The sequence below is a fragment of the Molossus molossus genome, unplaced genomic scaffold (assembly GCF_014108415.1).
Source record: "Molossus molossus isolate mMolMol1 unplaced genomic scaffold, mMolMol1.p scaffold_m16_p_3, whole genome shotgun sequence".
Taxonomy (NCBI): Eukaryota; Metazoa; Chordata; class Mammalia; order Chiroptera; family Molossidae; genus Molossus; species Molossus molossus.
This window is the reverse complement of record NW_023425366.1, coordinates 35,639,117-35,654,567: the sequence shown is the minus strand read 5'-3', so window position 1 is coordinate 35,654,567 and position 15,451 is coordinate 35,639,117.

The following is a 15,451-nucleotide window of genomic DNA, read 5'->3' as shown; positions in this document are numbered from 1 at the left end:
TTGCACAAAGAAATACTTACTGGCTCTGTCTCCCTTACACAGCAAATCAAGGACTCTATCTTTGGAAGGGAGTCTCTGTGGGAAGAGGAAAGAGGAGAAAAGGAACTGGTGTTCTGTTTTGTTTTATTTTGTTTTGTTTTTAAGAAGTTAAGTTATAAGAATGAAAACACTAAATATGTCAATAAATCTTGCTGAGTTTGAAAGGTCATTGATCTGACAAGATGACAATGACTTTCACTTAAATATTTATGGATGCACTAATATCCTTGAAAATAAGGTGGCATGTCACACAGTATGCAGGTAACTGCTGAAAAGATGCCTCACACTGCTCAGGCAGTGACTTTAGGGCTTGGTTCCCACGACCCAGCCCTTCTGCACCCTTTTCCCTATAGCAGACCCCCACAGGTTGACTGTGCATTTGCTACGTAAGCTACTGCCAACATGAAACAGTGTGGAGGCTTCTGCTAGGTCTGACCTGAATTCAGATTGATGTGCTGTCTGTCGGATGCACTCTGAACATTGCCTGCTGATGGTGGGTAAGGCTCAAAGGCTGCTGTTCCTGACTCCAGACAGAATCAAGGATGGGTCGAGGGTGTCAGTCCACTGGAAATGCACCCAGAGCTGCCTTCTTAAACACTCCTGCAGACATAAAATCAGAAACAAAATAATTTATCTCAGAAGTTGTATTTACATTCACAACTGTTCAGTTAAACATTGTTTCCCATACTTACAGAAAACTGTCAGCTCTCTTCTGGGCTGAACAACATCATATAATTTACATGGTCAACACTGATATGTGATGCTTGAGCCACTATTTAGTAACTGTGACACACAATACTAAGCACCTTCACAAGCACCGTGTGTACCAAGTATACAATCCTTGGAAAAAATGTCCAAGTCTGTGTGGTCTTTACAGACACCCATGGTTAGGTCTATGATGTGTAGCTCCCAACCTGAGACCCCATAAACACCTAGGCTACTTCCAGGGTCTGGTCTGATCATTCTTGAGGAGCCACACTGCTAGATGCCGCCAAGTAGTGGCGACAACATTGCCCACTGCTACTTCATTTAATTGGATAGGTTGATTCTACCCTTTGAAGCAGGCAGACTGAGAATTTCAGAGCAGCAGAAAAGAGAATGACTTAGGAAAAGATGCTCCATTGCTTCTGAAAGAAAGTTCTCCCAGAAACAAGGATAGATCACTTCCGATGAGATTCTCCACTGTCCACGTCCACTCCCCAGCCCCAGAAGCTTCTTGCAATGTGTTCCAGGACCTTTGTTAAAAAGGGGGTCAGAATGATCATTGTCTTTTTTCCCCCAACCTTCTCTTACATTTTTCTATTTTTGTTTTTTTCCATTCCTTCCATCTTTTCTTCCTTCTTCTTTTCTTCTTTTTCTTTATTAGTTGATTTTATTTTATAAATGTATTATTTTTTTCCACTTTTTGCCTGCCAGCCTGTACCCAACCATACAAGACTGTCTTCATTTGACTTCATTTGACCAATCAGAGTGCAGCCCGGAGAGGCGCACAGCTGCCATGTGGACACTCACACTGTTGCTGGTGGGTTGAACCATCACACACACAAGGTGGACATCATCATTAGCATTCCCACTTTCTCTACACACTTCTCTCTTCCCCTCACACAGTAACCCCCGCTCACCACCTCCATTCTCTGTGCTAGGTCAGGGCAACTGTAGTCCTGGCTGTCATTTGTCTGAGATTTTAAAGTCTATATACAATTAATGTTCTCTAATGATTAATTCCATAAAAGATTTACCCTCAACAAACATTATAGAGAACCTCTCCCCATCCACTCAGGAGATAGGACCGGAGGTAAATAATACCATTTCTTCTCCAGGATCTCAAGGCCTAGTGAAAGAGACAGAAAGGAGCCTCTGGTGGGCATTGGCAGCAGGAGGAACTTAACCCAGGTTTCCCTCTAACACAAGCCAGATGGGGTCAAGTGATTCCCCTCTGGGAGAAGGATGTTCCTGGGTCAGACCCGTTTAGTTAGTAAAATTTGGTAGCTGTATCATTGTTGGAAAGTTTGGTTTCAAACTAAAAAGAGTTCAACTATGTGATTATAATGATAATTGTTGAAAACATGTTGCATGATACATTTTCACTTGATCATCCCTCTCTTCCAAAGTGACTTTTATACAATGGAGGACAAATATTAGTTAAATAGTATTACATGCTAAAAATATTTGACAGAACAACACTCAAAGAAACACAGACACAGATATTCAATTTGACATCTCTCTTCTGAATTTCTTTTTAATCCTCGCCTGAGGATATTTTTCTATTGATTTTTTTAGATAGAGTGGGAGAGAGAGTGAGAGAGGGAGATATCCATGTGAGAGAGACACATAGATTGGTTGCCTCCTGCACAACTCCAACTGGGGCTGGAGCTAGAATCTTCAACCAAGGTAAGTGACCTTGGCCTGGAATCGAACCTGTGACTCTTTGGTCAGTGGGCCAACACTCCAACCTCTGAGCCAAACTGGCCAGGGATCTCCTGAATTATATTAACATGAGTTCCCTTTTAGAGGATTTAATATGCATTCTTTCAAGATTCACCTTTGCTCTTTCCATTTTCATACTAAATTCACAAGAAAAGAGCGTAGAACCACTAAATGTAAGGAGCACTGTTATTCCATTGTTCTTGTCTATCAGAAGAGTATGAGATTCCCTAAAGCCCACAAGTAAACTGACTCTATATTTCATTTTTGTGGTTCACTAAATTGAAATCTACATAAACTAATTTGTTTATTATGCTGCCTTTGATATTCAAATATACATTTGTCTCTATTACCTCTAGTTGAGAGTTTTCAAGTGTGATCCAAGATATGTTTTATTTATTTTTTTATCCTCACTTGTGGATATATTTGCATTTATCTTCAGATAGAGAGGGAAGGAGAAATGGAGGAGGGAGAGAGAGAAACATCTATGTGAGAGAGACACATCGACTGGTTGCCACCCACACAAACCCAACTGGGACGGGGGACAAACTGCAACCGGGGTACGTGCCCTTAGTGGGAACCGAACCCAGGACTCTCTGGTTCGCGGGCTGATGCTCTAATCTCTGAGCCAAACCAGCCAGTGCCCAAGACATGTTTTCAACATACCCTAAAGGTACATCACACACACATGCTACAGAAATGTTAAATGTTAAATGCCTTCTCCACCAATCTTAATCACACAGTGTGGTGGGGGAAGCACATCCTGATAAGGCTGTTACATGTAAACAAAATATGTTTGAGATGCAATGATGTTCCAGACTGTTTCCACTCTTCTTCTCAGTAAGATGATGACCTCCCTGCAAATTATGGGGCAGATGGGCAACAGGACCCTGACCGTCATAGAGCCAGGAGGGCACCCAGGTTGGTATTTCTATGGAGAGTACGTACAACTTCCTCACTGGGCCAGGGGAGCCTCACTTCTGTCTGCACACTAACACACAGTATTCTTTATCATCAGAGCCCCACTTGGCATATAAGCATCACTGCTATCAGAGCCCAATGATGTCTCAGACTCTCTTTTGGCCAGAGGCTCATGTTCATCCCATGTCACGATCAAGCAGATATTCCTAATTACACTTGCACCCTGACTACCTGACCGTTTGAGTTGGAAACATGTTGACGAATATCAGATTTTTGCCTGTGATTTGCATTTGTCTATTTTCTCTTTAATTGAATTTCTCACCTAGAAAGGGAGTTTCTTTTTACAGTCAGCTTAGCGCTGAGACAGAGGAATGTGGGGTCCTGACAGGCAGTCTTCCCAGCACATGAATTAGATGGAGACATTTGTAGCTGTGGACATTCTGAGGTTTAACCAAAGAAACTGGCCATTTCTTCTGTCTTCACTTCCCTGACCTATTGTGAGACAGCCAGTGTTCTGTGTGCAAAGTAATGACTTGGTATCATGCTTAATCGTTCTGTGACTTTTCTGAAGTCACTTGATGACAATGGAATAAAAATTAAGTTCATTTATTTCTTGGCATCCTACCTAGTACAAATACATCCCTGGAGGAGACAGTGAGGTGTAGTTAAATTCACAAGTGCCCAGCTACTGACCAGTGACCAAAGCCACTACTATTTTTTTTGCCCACTGCACAAGGCCTATCAAGCATTTATTTCATTAAAAAAAAATTATGGTCATTTGCTTGGGACATGGGTTCTAAGTCACATCTTTAATTTTAAAATGTCATATTGTGAGACAAACATCAAATTATTGCAGAGTTCACTTCATTCAGTGTGCGCACTGGGTTGTTGAAGTGAGCAGTGTTGGTTTCTTTTGATAGATAGCCACAAGCCACAGCCCACCATCAGGGTGTGACAATGACAGTCCATCTTCAGACACATTCTGCTGAATGTGTGAACGTGTGTTGGCTGCCATTCCCGACCACAAGAAAATCGCATGTAGATTGTGACTATCAGGCCTTGTTCTTCCCATCTGCACTGGGCAACATTTACAAAACAATCTCGGTTTTAATGGAATACTGCCTATGGCAGACTTTATTTGGGAGCCAGTACCATTAAAAAATTTTGGGTGTAGCCCTGGCCAGTTTGGTTCAGCGGTTAGAACGTCGGCCTGTGGTCCAGAGAGACCCGGGTTCGGTTCCCACTAAGGGCGCGTACCTCGGCTGCGGTTTGTCCCCGGCCCTGGTTGGTCGCGTGGGTGGCAACCACTCGATGTGTTCCTTTCATGTCGATGTTTCTCTCTCTCTCTCTCTGCCTCCCACTCTATCAGAACAAAAAATGGAAAAATGTCCTAGGGTGAGGATTAAAAAAAATTTTTTTTGAGTGTATATACATAGGGGTAGTTTCGTGGCTCTGAAGAGCATGTATATTTTCACCGAATAAAATGTACATTCAGAAAACATGAAACAACTGAGAGTGTGTGCTCCTGCCACTGGTAGAGGTGAATTCCGGGACCCTCAGCTCCTCCACCACCACACGAGGCCTGGAGACCCTTTCCAGGCGAGCTCAGACATCACATACTCCCCAGTGGGGAGAAGAGGTGATGAGGTGCTTAAGTACATTTCTTGATGTTGTTGTTTTATTTTGTTTCACTAAGAAATGAAGACAGAGCATTTTGTCTTTAAAATTTGTTTGCATGTTTTATTTCCCACGGGACTTTTAAAAGTCATATGTACATTTGCATTTGTGATAGATTATTTATCCAGTGATAGATAGACACATAATCACATCTATCATAATTGCTCCACAATGTGAGGGTTTGAAAGTGCCATCAACTCTGTTTTGGAACTTCTGGATTTTTTTCAAGTTGAAAAGAAGACAGTTGTAGCTTTGTTGTGGCTCTAATATATGGTGACTTTGGAAAGAGAAACTAATGTTGAAGCTGGCACCGCGATACGGAAATGAAAACAGCGAGTAGCAGACCAAGGGTGACCTTCAGCTGAGCTGACCTTCCTGGTCAGTGTTAGCAGAAGGAGGTCCTGGGACCTCTATGCCAAGAAGCCAGACTGACTGACTTATTCTCAATGAACCTGAATTGGAAGGCCTTCCCAAGTGTTTGGAAAGATCATCTCTCTCTCTCTCTCTCTCTCTCTCTCTCTCTCTCTCTCTCTCTCTCTCCCTCTCTCATTCTATTTAGTATAAAAAAACACATAAAGCTGAGATATTGTTTTATTTTTATTTTAGCATATCTCTGAAATTTCTACTATATTATTGCATTTTTAAACAGCCACACTGCTTAGAATCTTATACTGTAGAGCAGGTGTTAGCACACTGCCTCTCCGCCAGGTCCGGTCTGCCACCTGTTTTGTAAACAAAGTTTTGTTGGGACACAGTCAGACCCATCTATTATACATGTCCTGAGGCTGCTTCTGTGTGAGGAGGATGTCGGAGCTGAGTAATTGTGACAGACCACATGCTCAACAAAACCTAGAGTAATGACACTTGAGCCCTTCACAGAAGAAGCTTGCTGACTCCTGTTTTAGGTTAGATCAAATCAAACCTACTTATTTACAATTTGCACAATTTAGGACTAGAGTTGTTAACTAATCTCATTCTCACATTCTGGTAGCACAGGTAAACTTTTCTTGTTGGGAGGGCTTTATGTGAATAAAATAGGCAGCATCCATTCATTTTGTCCTGACTTCTTTGCTCAGTCATACATTGTGAGATGTATCCGTGATGATGCGCATAGCTGCACCTGGCTAATTTTTGCTGGTGTATGAAATGCATGAATGGGTAAACCCTAGCCTGTTTATGTATTCTATTGTTTATGAACATAGGGTCATTTACAGTTTGGGACATTACAAATGGTGCTACCATGGACATCTCTATATAGGTCCTAAAGTGCACACCTGTACACATTGTATTGTTCGCCATAGGGGCATAACAAAATACCCCTAAACATTCCAGCTCAAAACAGCAAACATTGACTTTCTCACTATTTTTGTGGGTCAGGAATCTGGAGCTGACTTAGCTGGATGACACTGGCTTAAAGTCTGTCCTGAGGTTGCCATGAAGCTTTTGAGTGGTCAGCTAAGTCTGCAGCCTCATCTGGATTGAGGGAGGATCCCTTTTCAGTCTCAGGCACAGGGTTGTTCATGGGCTTCGGGTCCTCCCAGGCTCTTGCTCAGAATGTGAGCTCCTGACCAATGGACCTCGCTCTAGGCTTCCTGAATGCCCTTATGACTTCTTCCAAAGCCTGAGAGAGGGAGAAACAGAGATACAGAGAGACAGACATAGCAAGGTGGAAGCTACAGCTTTTAACCTCAGAAGTGACACTTCTTTATTAAAAGTGAGTCACTAGGTCTAGTCCACAGTCAAGGGGCTAGAAATGAACCTCCACTCCTCAAGATGAGGTGTGTCAAAGAATTTGTGAACATATTTTAAAACACCACATGTACATAATTTGGAGTGAAATTGCTTGTTTCCAGCATCTTTATAGGCTTGTTTTTATTTGTCTGGGAGCGACACAAGAGTTTTCCAAGGTGATGCTGCAGCCCACACCTTCACTGACTTTAGGAGAGATCAGGGCAGCTCCACACCACACATATTTGCTAATGCTGTCCTTTAAATCCAGCCACTCTGCAAACAAATTTTTTTTAAAACTGGCAATGGGAAGAAAATAACAAATAATATGTATTGAACTTCTATTAACTATCATGCCAGCAGCTAGATACAGTACATCTGTAATTACACTAGGAAATATCATTGTCCTTAGTTTATGGCTGAGCTCAGGGTAGTTAGCTAACCTGTCTAAGGCTACTCAGCCAGCAGCAGAGCCTGGAGCTGGAACCAGATCTTTGCAATGTTAATGCTAAGACCTTTGTCCTGTACTACCCTGCAAGACTCTTAGACATGTATGTCGAGCCAGTGGAAGCTGGTCACTGGTCTCAACTCCATGACCTTGGGGTTGTGTCACTCCAACTTTGGCCATAGTTTCTATGGGGAGTTTCTCCCTAACAACCACACCTGGTACCCCTTTCCTCACCTTTCCTGGTTTTGAGTGGAAATTATTTTGGTAGAAAGCCTTGTTAGAGCAAGTAACCAGGTGTGGACTGTGTTATGTGAAATTAATGAAGCACATGACCTGTGCTTGCATGATGGGCTAGGAGGAGGGAGAAGAGAGGAGGGAGGAGAAAAGGGAGTTGGGGGGAGGGCCTAGGAGTTCCTGCCCTACCTAGTGAATGTTGATGGGCAGCAGCCTTGCTGTGAGAGCCTCCTCCCTCCTGGAGCTTCAGGCAGCTGGGCACAGGGCAGGGAGAAGACTCAAGGACATGAACTGACCACTCTGGAAACCAAGGGGCGGGAGTGGATAAAAGGGGGCAGACAGAGATGTATTGAGGGTAAAGAAACTGCATTTTATGACACTCTTGTAATCTAAGCAGGTTAAATTGGACACACAAAATAACAAAAGCAAATGCTTTGGGCATTAAATAAAAATACCACATTTATCCCTGGTTGTACAAACATTCCTGGACTCCAGTATTTATTGACAATTGTGCATGCAGGTGATGCTTTAAGGGGGATGTTCCTCAGGCCTCAAGAAAGTAAGGCAGTGAGTGAATACCAGTGACTGTCATGAATGCCAATGAGTATCAACTGGAAACATGACATAAACACAGTACAGAGAAAAATACATCTGTACCCTTGGGGTGGTGAACACACAATACAGTGTACAGATGATGTGTTGTAGAATTGTGCACCTGAAACCTATATAATTTTGTTAACCGGTGTCACTCCAATACATTCAATAAAAAGAAAAAAATATATATATACTCACTGTTTGCTCTTGATTACCCATCAGTCCCCTGCACATAGCCGGTGTGTAGCTCTGGCCTCACACGGTAGGAAACACAGAAGAAGCATCTTTGTCCAGATGATCAGTTACGATAGCTGCATGACTGCCCTGTGTATCCACTTCTCATCTGCAAATAATTTGCTCAAGACTATGCAAGATTTCAAAGGGACATCACTTCCCTTAAGTTAAAGTAAGGCACATAAAACTGTTAACATATTTGCACAATGGTCTTTACGGCATTGGGACTATGTCTTCTATCTCCCAAACTTGAATAGTACAACTTGCATTTGTTTTGCTTTGCTACTTGTCACACTATTGTTTCTTATACCACAGCATAACTCATAGGTATTGAATTCTACAAAATATGATCTATGAGTCCAGTGGGTACACGGGTTTAAGGTTGTGTACATGATGGCACATTACACATATGTGTTGATACCTATTTTATATGCTTAATTAGATATTCACAACTGATGAGTTTCTGTCATTTCTCCTGAAAGGGGTCTTTCACACTGTTTTATGTCTCTTCTGCCTTTTTCAATGTCGAGGGATACAAGACCTGTTCCTTACAATTAATTAGAGTAGGAGTGTGTAGGTTGAGTTTGTTCAGCTTAAAACAGTATGTGACAGATTTCATTCAATCTGTATTAATTTCAGTTTAGAATGGCTTGCTTTTCTCCTACACAGAGCACTCAACACGCTGCTGCCTGGGATCACCTCTCCACCCTCCACGATGGGCCTGGCTCCGGGTGCTCACGCCCCTCTTTCTTCCTGGGGACTGTCCCTTTGCACAGGTGTTCAGTTGTCCAATATGTCTGACACTTGGTTCTTCCCCCAGAATTTATTAGCCTTTTTTCTTCATCTTTTTCAGAGGATCTCAGCAGTTTTAATGGTGGATCATTTTTCATGAAAGCAGAGAGCTTTTTTTTGAATGAGCTCCCATTTTATTAGTCTGTCTGGAAGGGTTTTTAAGGGTGCTCGTTTACACTGCTGAAAAATTTACCATAAATTTTCATGAGAGAGAACTCTCAGTTTCAAAACAGAAGCAGCCTGTTGTTGGCAGGGAGACATCAGCGCTCATGGCCGTGGTTGTGCTGTGGCTTCACCAGAGAGTCCCACCGTGAGCCTCCAGAATGGTTGAGCTTTTTCTCGTTTGTTTGATTTTGGAAGGAATCCTCTTCTGTGTGACCTTTCTTACAATAGGATTGCCGGCAAGGAGATCAGCTACCCAGACTTGAACTGCAATATGCAAATCTATGAGAGTAAAATTAATTTGAGATTATTTGCAGGAGTACAGCTAGGAGAAGGAGGGTGAGCAGCTCCAAAAAGGAGAAACCAGCTCAGTAGCGAGGCGCTTTTGAAGTCCTGCTCCCGCTGTCAGTCTTTGGGTCTTGGCAATCAATGCAGGGGAACCTTGGACCAACGGGGCGTCTCGGGCAGGCTGCTCCTGCACTCAGCTGCTCAAAGCTGGGCCCTTTTCAGATGCAGCTGGACTGATGTCTACCACTAATTTGGCCCACAAGTCATCACAGCTGCACCTAAATGCAGCGTTTATTCACACATTTGCTTCTCCAAAGAAATTCACTTGATTTCCAAAATAGGACTAGATTAATAAGAGTAACACTATCCTGAAACATGTCCCATGAGAAGACGCCAGTGAAGAAACTATGAGAAAAGTTTATGGAAAGCAAGGAGACCAGCTCTCGGAATAGAAGGATGAGAATCCAGGTCCAGTTCAAGGAGAGAGGTTGGTGGGCCCTGTTCGGGACACTACTCACTAGGAAGTCACCTCTAGCTTTCACCATCCGAGGCCCAAGCTGGTGGCCTAAAGACATTGCGTGGACTAGGGATTATCAATCCCTTTTTACCTTAGGACTGACAGGCATGACTGCAAACATCAGATACCTCAGGCTAATGTGGGAAAATCATAAATTTTCACCCCATGGGTCAGTCCCAGCTGACCCTCAGTCCCCCACCAGGCCTAAGAGGAGAAAGAGAGTCAGGAAGGGGAAGGAGTGGGGTTGACATCCATGGTGAGGGGCCCTCCGGTCTGGAAGGCCAAGGGCAGCAATGCTGTGCCCCTGAGGAGTATTTCTGGGGGACTCCACAGTGATTTTCCCGAAGTACACACTTGCACTGTCTCAGGTGTGAGCGACCTCTGCAGCGAGATCCCCAAACTGTGTGGGGGCGCATCTTTGCCTCAGCCTCATAAGCTCCTCTCAGAGACTGAGGCCGGGAACTCAGATCTCCAGGCTGGACAGTTACCCCCTTCTCCTGAGACATTTGTTTGGGTCTGAGGATTTTTATTCTAGCAACAACAGCATCCGCCAAAGGAGGGAGGGATGCAAAGTTAGGCTACCTCCTGACCAACATGCTTCCACTTCCGCGCGTGTACACACACACACGCCCACACACAGGATACCTTTTTCTGAATGCAAAAACTGTCATGCTACTTATAGCTCTTTGGTAAAGCAAAAATATTTATATTATAGATATTTTCACAAGTCAAATATATTTATATATTAATATATTACTTTAGTCACTCAAAACTATATTTTGCTCTTCTAATATTTAATACATTGTAGTGACCGATTTATAAGACATTTTGAGAGGTAATGTTGGAGTCACCACAAAGGCAAAACTTTGGTTTAAATAGAAAGGTAACATCTCCCAGAGATGAGAAAGATCATAGCTTAAACTATTGGAATAAACACTATTTACTAAAAGACACCCTAAGAGAACACGGTCACCCCCTCACCTAGCCGGGATGTCCTTAAACATGTCTGTGACTTTAAAAAGCCCTTAAGTAGGTGCTGACCGGGTGGAGAACCTTGTGGAGATTTTGCACAACCATCAAAAACAATCCCACAGTGCCCATTTTAGCTGGAGAGATCTGTAATTTTCCATTTACCTCAAATAACGTATTAGAGACTAATCCGTCCACAAGGAATTTTAATTCACCTCTTGGAAGGATGTTAGAGAATGGAGACATTTAGTATTGGGTTTATTTATGTATTTATGTCTTTTTTTAGGAATTCTTGTTGCTTTTTTCTAAGGCATTTTGGTCTAGGAGCCACACGTGAAATTAGTCATTGGACGTAAAGAGAAGTTTTTCCCGTGACCATTGTCACCAGGGCCGAATGAAGTGACAGCACAGCCCGCACACACACGTTTTTCTAGGCTCAGTGACTACACGGTCAAGAGCTGTTTTGTTTTTCAAAGACTTAGAGTCCTTTACTTCCAACTAAAATTTATATGGTTTGCTAATTGCCTACACGTAAGGAAGGGTGAGCGTGCAATTTCCTTTCACTGTAATTTGAAATCCCATAATTATGGTTTCTCGTCATCCACTGGGGAGCTGCAGGCTTGGCAAGCTCAGGCTTGGGGGCTGGCCCTCGTGGTGGCATGTAATATTGGCACAAAGCTCTATTTTGTACTCAAAACAATTTTTGCTGGCTTTGGTATTTTGATTTAATGAAAGACTAATAATTCCAGAAATTCAAATTTAAGCACTGTTCTTTTTATTTTTAACCACCAGGAGTAACAATAATCACTCGTTCTCCTTTAAAAATGTAGAATTCAACAAATTAACTTCACAGACTTTTTCTTGGACTTATTTTAATTTGGCTTTAATGTTATAAGTCTAAATCTTGAAACATTTATATCTCTGGTTTCAGTTAAACTAATAAAGTATTACTATATTAATAATTGCTACCCACTTTATTAAGAACTATAGACATCAAATCCTTTATATTCAAGAAGAGAAAGCCCTTGGGCTCTAAATACTTTGGCAAATAAGTCCTTAAGATATAATTGAGTATAACATAAGGTCTGATTTAAAACATGAATTAAAACTAAGGGCACAACTTCTATTTGCAAATCGTTAAGGGGCTAACTTAGAAGATAATTCTGGTGATGCCCTTCTAATCGGGGCTCACTAAAATTCGAGGTTTGTGTTTGAGGTGAGCTTCAACATTTTTTTTTGTGTGCAGATGGCCAGGACCTTCAATATCACTAAACTATTTAAAATAAATCTGCAATATCCAAGGTAAAAAATAGAGAAGCCTGAAGGAAATGGCACACTCAATTAAAACAATTCATGAGCTGCCTTGCGAGAAAGAATAATTCAAGGGAAAATGCCTTAATATTAGATGCCTTTGGAGTGCTGGATGAGCAGTTGCCTTCTCATCCAATAATATCCAAACTGAGATCAATTCTGCAATTGAAATTGGCAGTGGTGGGGAGAAAGCACAGACTCCTCGTGGGTCGGAGCCTGTTGCCTGCTGGTCCCCACCAGGAGCTAGAGTGGCTCAATGGAGGCTTGCTGAATTAAACTGAGATCTCTCAAGGCTAAATGCTAGGTGCTAAAAGGTGATTAAGATGTAGCTCCTGCCCTCCACAAAGTTACCAAGAAGAAAAGTTATATATGTGCATACATAGCTATGACGCAAGAGAGACTATAGTAATTGACAAGTGTAACAGTATTGTGGATGTGAATTTCCTGCTTAGAGAAGAGGCATTTAATAAATACAAACACCAACAGTGTATTTACTAGTTAATTATGTAATACTTTAATCTCGTGCTTTCTCAGTCTATTATTATATTTATGTAAGCAATTAGAACAAGTTATTTTTAAATCTCTTTCTGTTACTTACCATTTTCTCCTTTGGTAATTTATTTTATAAGAATATACAGTTGAAAAAAATTTTTGAGATATTTGTCAAGAAGTGAGGGAAGCCACAACTCATGCTTAGAAACACTGAGTAAGGTGTGGAATCTTTCAGTCTTATAAACACACACACACATATATACACAGTATTGGTTCATATTTAGGGATGGAAGCTAACTCAGAACTAGACCTAGAAACTCAAATGATACCCATCTGAATTCCTCTCCTTTCTTCTTTCCACTTATTTCTCCATTTCTCACCTACATGTATTGGTCTCATCATTTTCCAGCACAAATTGGCTTGTTCAGGAAAACCAGAAAAGAATATCCACCCCACCCACCAACCCTCGGGGAAAGGGAAGTGCTTTGTCCGAGCTCCACTCTGTCAGTCCTAGCAAGAGCCTCAGGTGGGCCCGGCTGGGACCATTGCAACATTGTTGGCTCAAGCATTGTTGCCAGAGTAATGGGGCATTGTCATGTCCAAGGCTGGGTCATGTCGCCCATCCTTCAGAAGAGGTGACTGACAGACTCATTCAGCCAAGAATTGCATGTGGGGTCATCAGCAAACAGCGATGTCCACCCAGCATGGCGCTTCGCTGCCATCCATGACAGCTCTTTGTGTCTGAACTCATTGCTCTTTCTACCACAACACCTCACCTTCCAGAGATAAGAGACTAAAAATGAATCAGAACTCCAGAGCAAACAAGAACTTGAGATTGTAATATCCCCACAGAACTAGGCAGTTTCTTGTACCCTATGCCATAGTCCCATGTCAAATGTCACATTCTTAATGAAATGACATCTGGTCATGTGAACAGTGGGCAATGGCTAAACTTTTCATCTTGTCCTCATGCCTGAATCTGCCCTGCTTCTGAGACCTGGTTTCAGCGACTCCAACTCCCCGCCTGCACACCGCCATCTTTCACCCCAGGCAGAGGTAGAAAAAGGGGCAGTGGGCTTTCCCCTCAAAATTACAGGGTTTAAGAACCCAGACACTTATAAAATTTGAGCAGAAAATGCATTTCATCATTTTTCCTGGCACAAGGACAATGAGCTCTGGTCCCAGGCTATTCATATTTGTACATGTAGATGGGGTCTCTGAGTTAAGTTTGGGATAGAATGGAATGCATGAAAAAACTATAAGACAATACTGTGTATATTTACTATAGGCATCTATGTCTATTTTCTCTTGTGTTCCTATTTCATTTATCCAAACACCCTCTCCTTTCTTCTCCTTTGGTGTCCTAAAGGTAGAAGAGTTTAATAAAGCAAATATCTCAGAAAAGAATAAGCAATCCCTTATATCCAGACACATACATACACATATATACCCAAACATACACACATGTACACACAAACATACACACATATATAAACACACACATATTCAACATATAAGTATACACACACGCAAACATACACATGCGTACACATACCAATATACAAACATGCACACAGATACAAATGCACACACACAGGACACTGGAGTAGTGACAAGGCATGAGGTCTCTAAAAGAGCTGTGTGTGGCATTGCCTGACTAGCTTGCTCTGTATGATGCAACCACAGAGATTCAGGCCAATGAACCTCACTAAGCAACACTCTGTAATAATTACTGTTTAAAGCATATACTATTATGTTCTATTTCTAGAAACTTTAAACAGATGGAAGTTATAGCTAACACTTCAAAGAACACCCCCTATGCTTCAGTGCTTGTTCTGAGCATGAAGCTAATGATGCAGGGCATGTGTTTCTTGGATGGCTGAGGCTTCCCTGTGACAGGAAAGGGACTGCGGGTGAAATAATGGAGAGTGGGGAAGGTAGGATGGAGGACAAGGACGAGTGTGTTTACTGAGTGGGACAAGAAAGAGCCAGTGAAAGGAAGCACTGTGTCCTCATCATGGCTCTATTCCCATGTGGTTGGGACGAGCAGGATGACTTGCATTTTATGGCATACACATTGGAGGACAGTCATTGGTGGGAGAAGGGAAAGGATCATGTGCCCAATGTCATGGTTTGTTAAGAAAAAGCCTCCAAGTTCTTTAGGGCTTTGGCACTGCGTGGTCAGTAGCAGTCTGGAGAGCTTTTCCTGGTGGGGAGTGGCCCTTGTTGTTACTAAGTCCAACTCAGTCAAGAATGGATCACAGTTCAGAAAAATCAGCTGTTTCTAGAGCTATTCTCAGGGTTGCTCTGCTCTTTCCTAATGACAGAAATGATATGAATAGCATCACTGCCTCCCTGTTTGTCAAGCTGGGGCTACTTCCAGGTCACTGAGGAGATGTGTTCTCTCAATTTCCCTGCAGTAAACCTCATGCCACAGATTGGTGTAGCCCTAGAGCTGCAAGTGGAGAAATGCAACAAGGGGTGAAAATGCAAGTCCTTAACCCCCAGGTCACTACAGCTTCATAACCTTGAGAAGATGCCTCCAACACAAAGCCAGACCCTGTGTCCCCACAGGGCGAGACGTTTGACTAAACAGACTTCATGTCTGCAGAGGCTGGCTC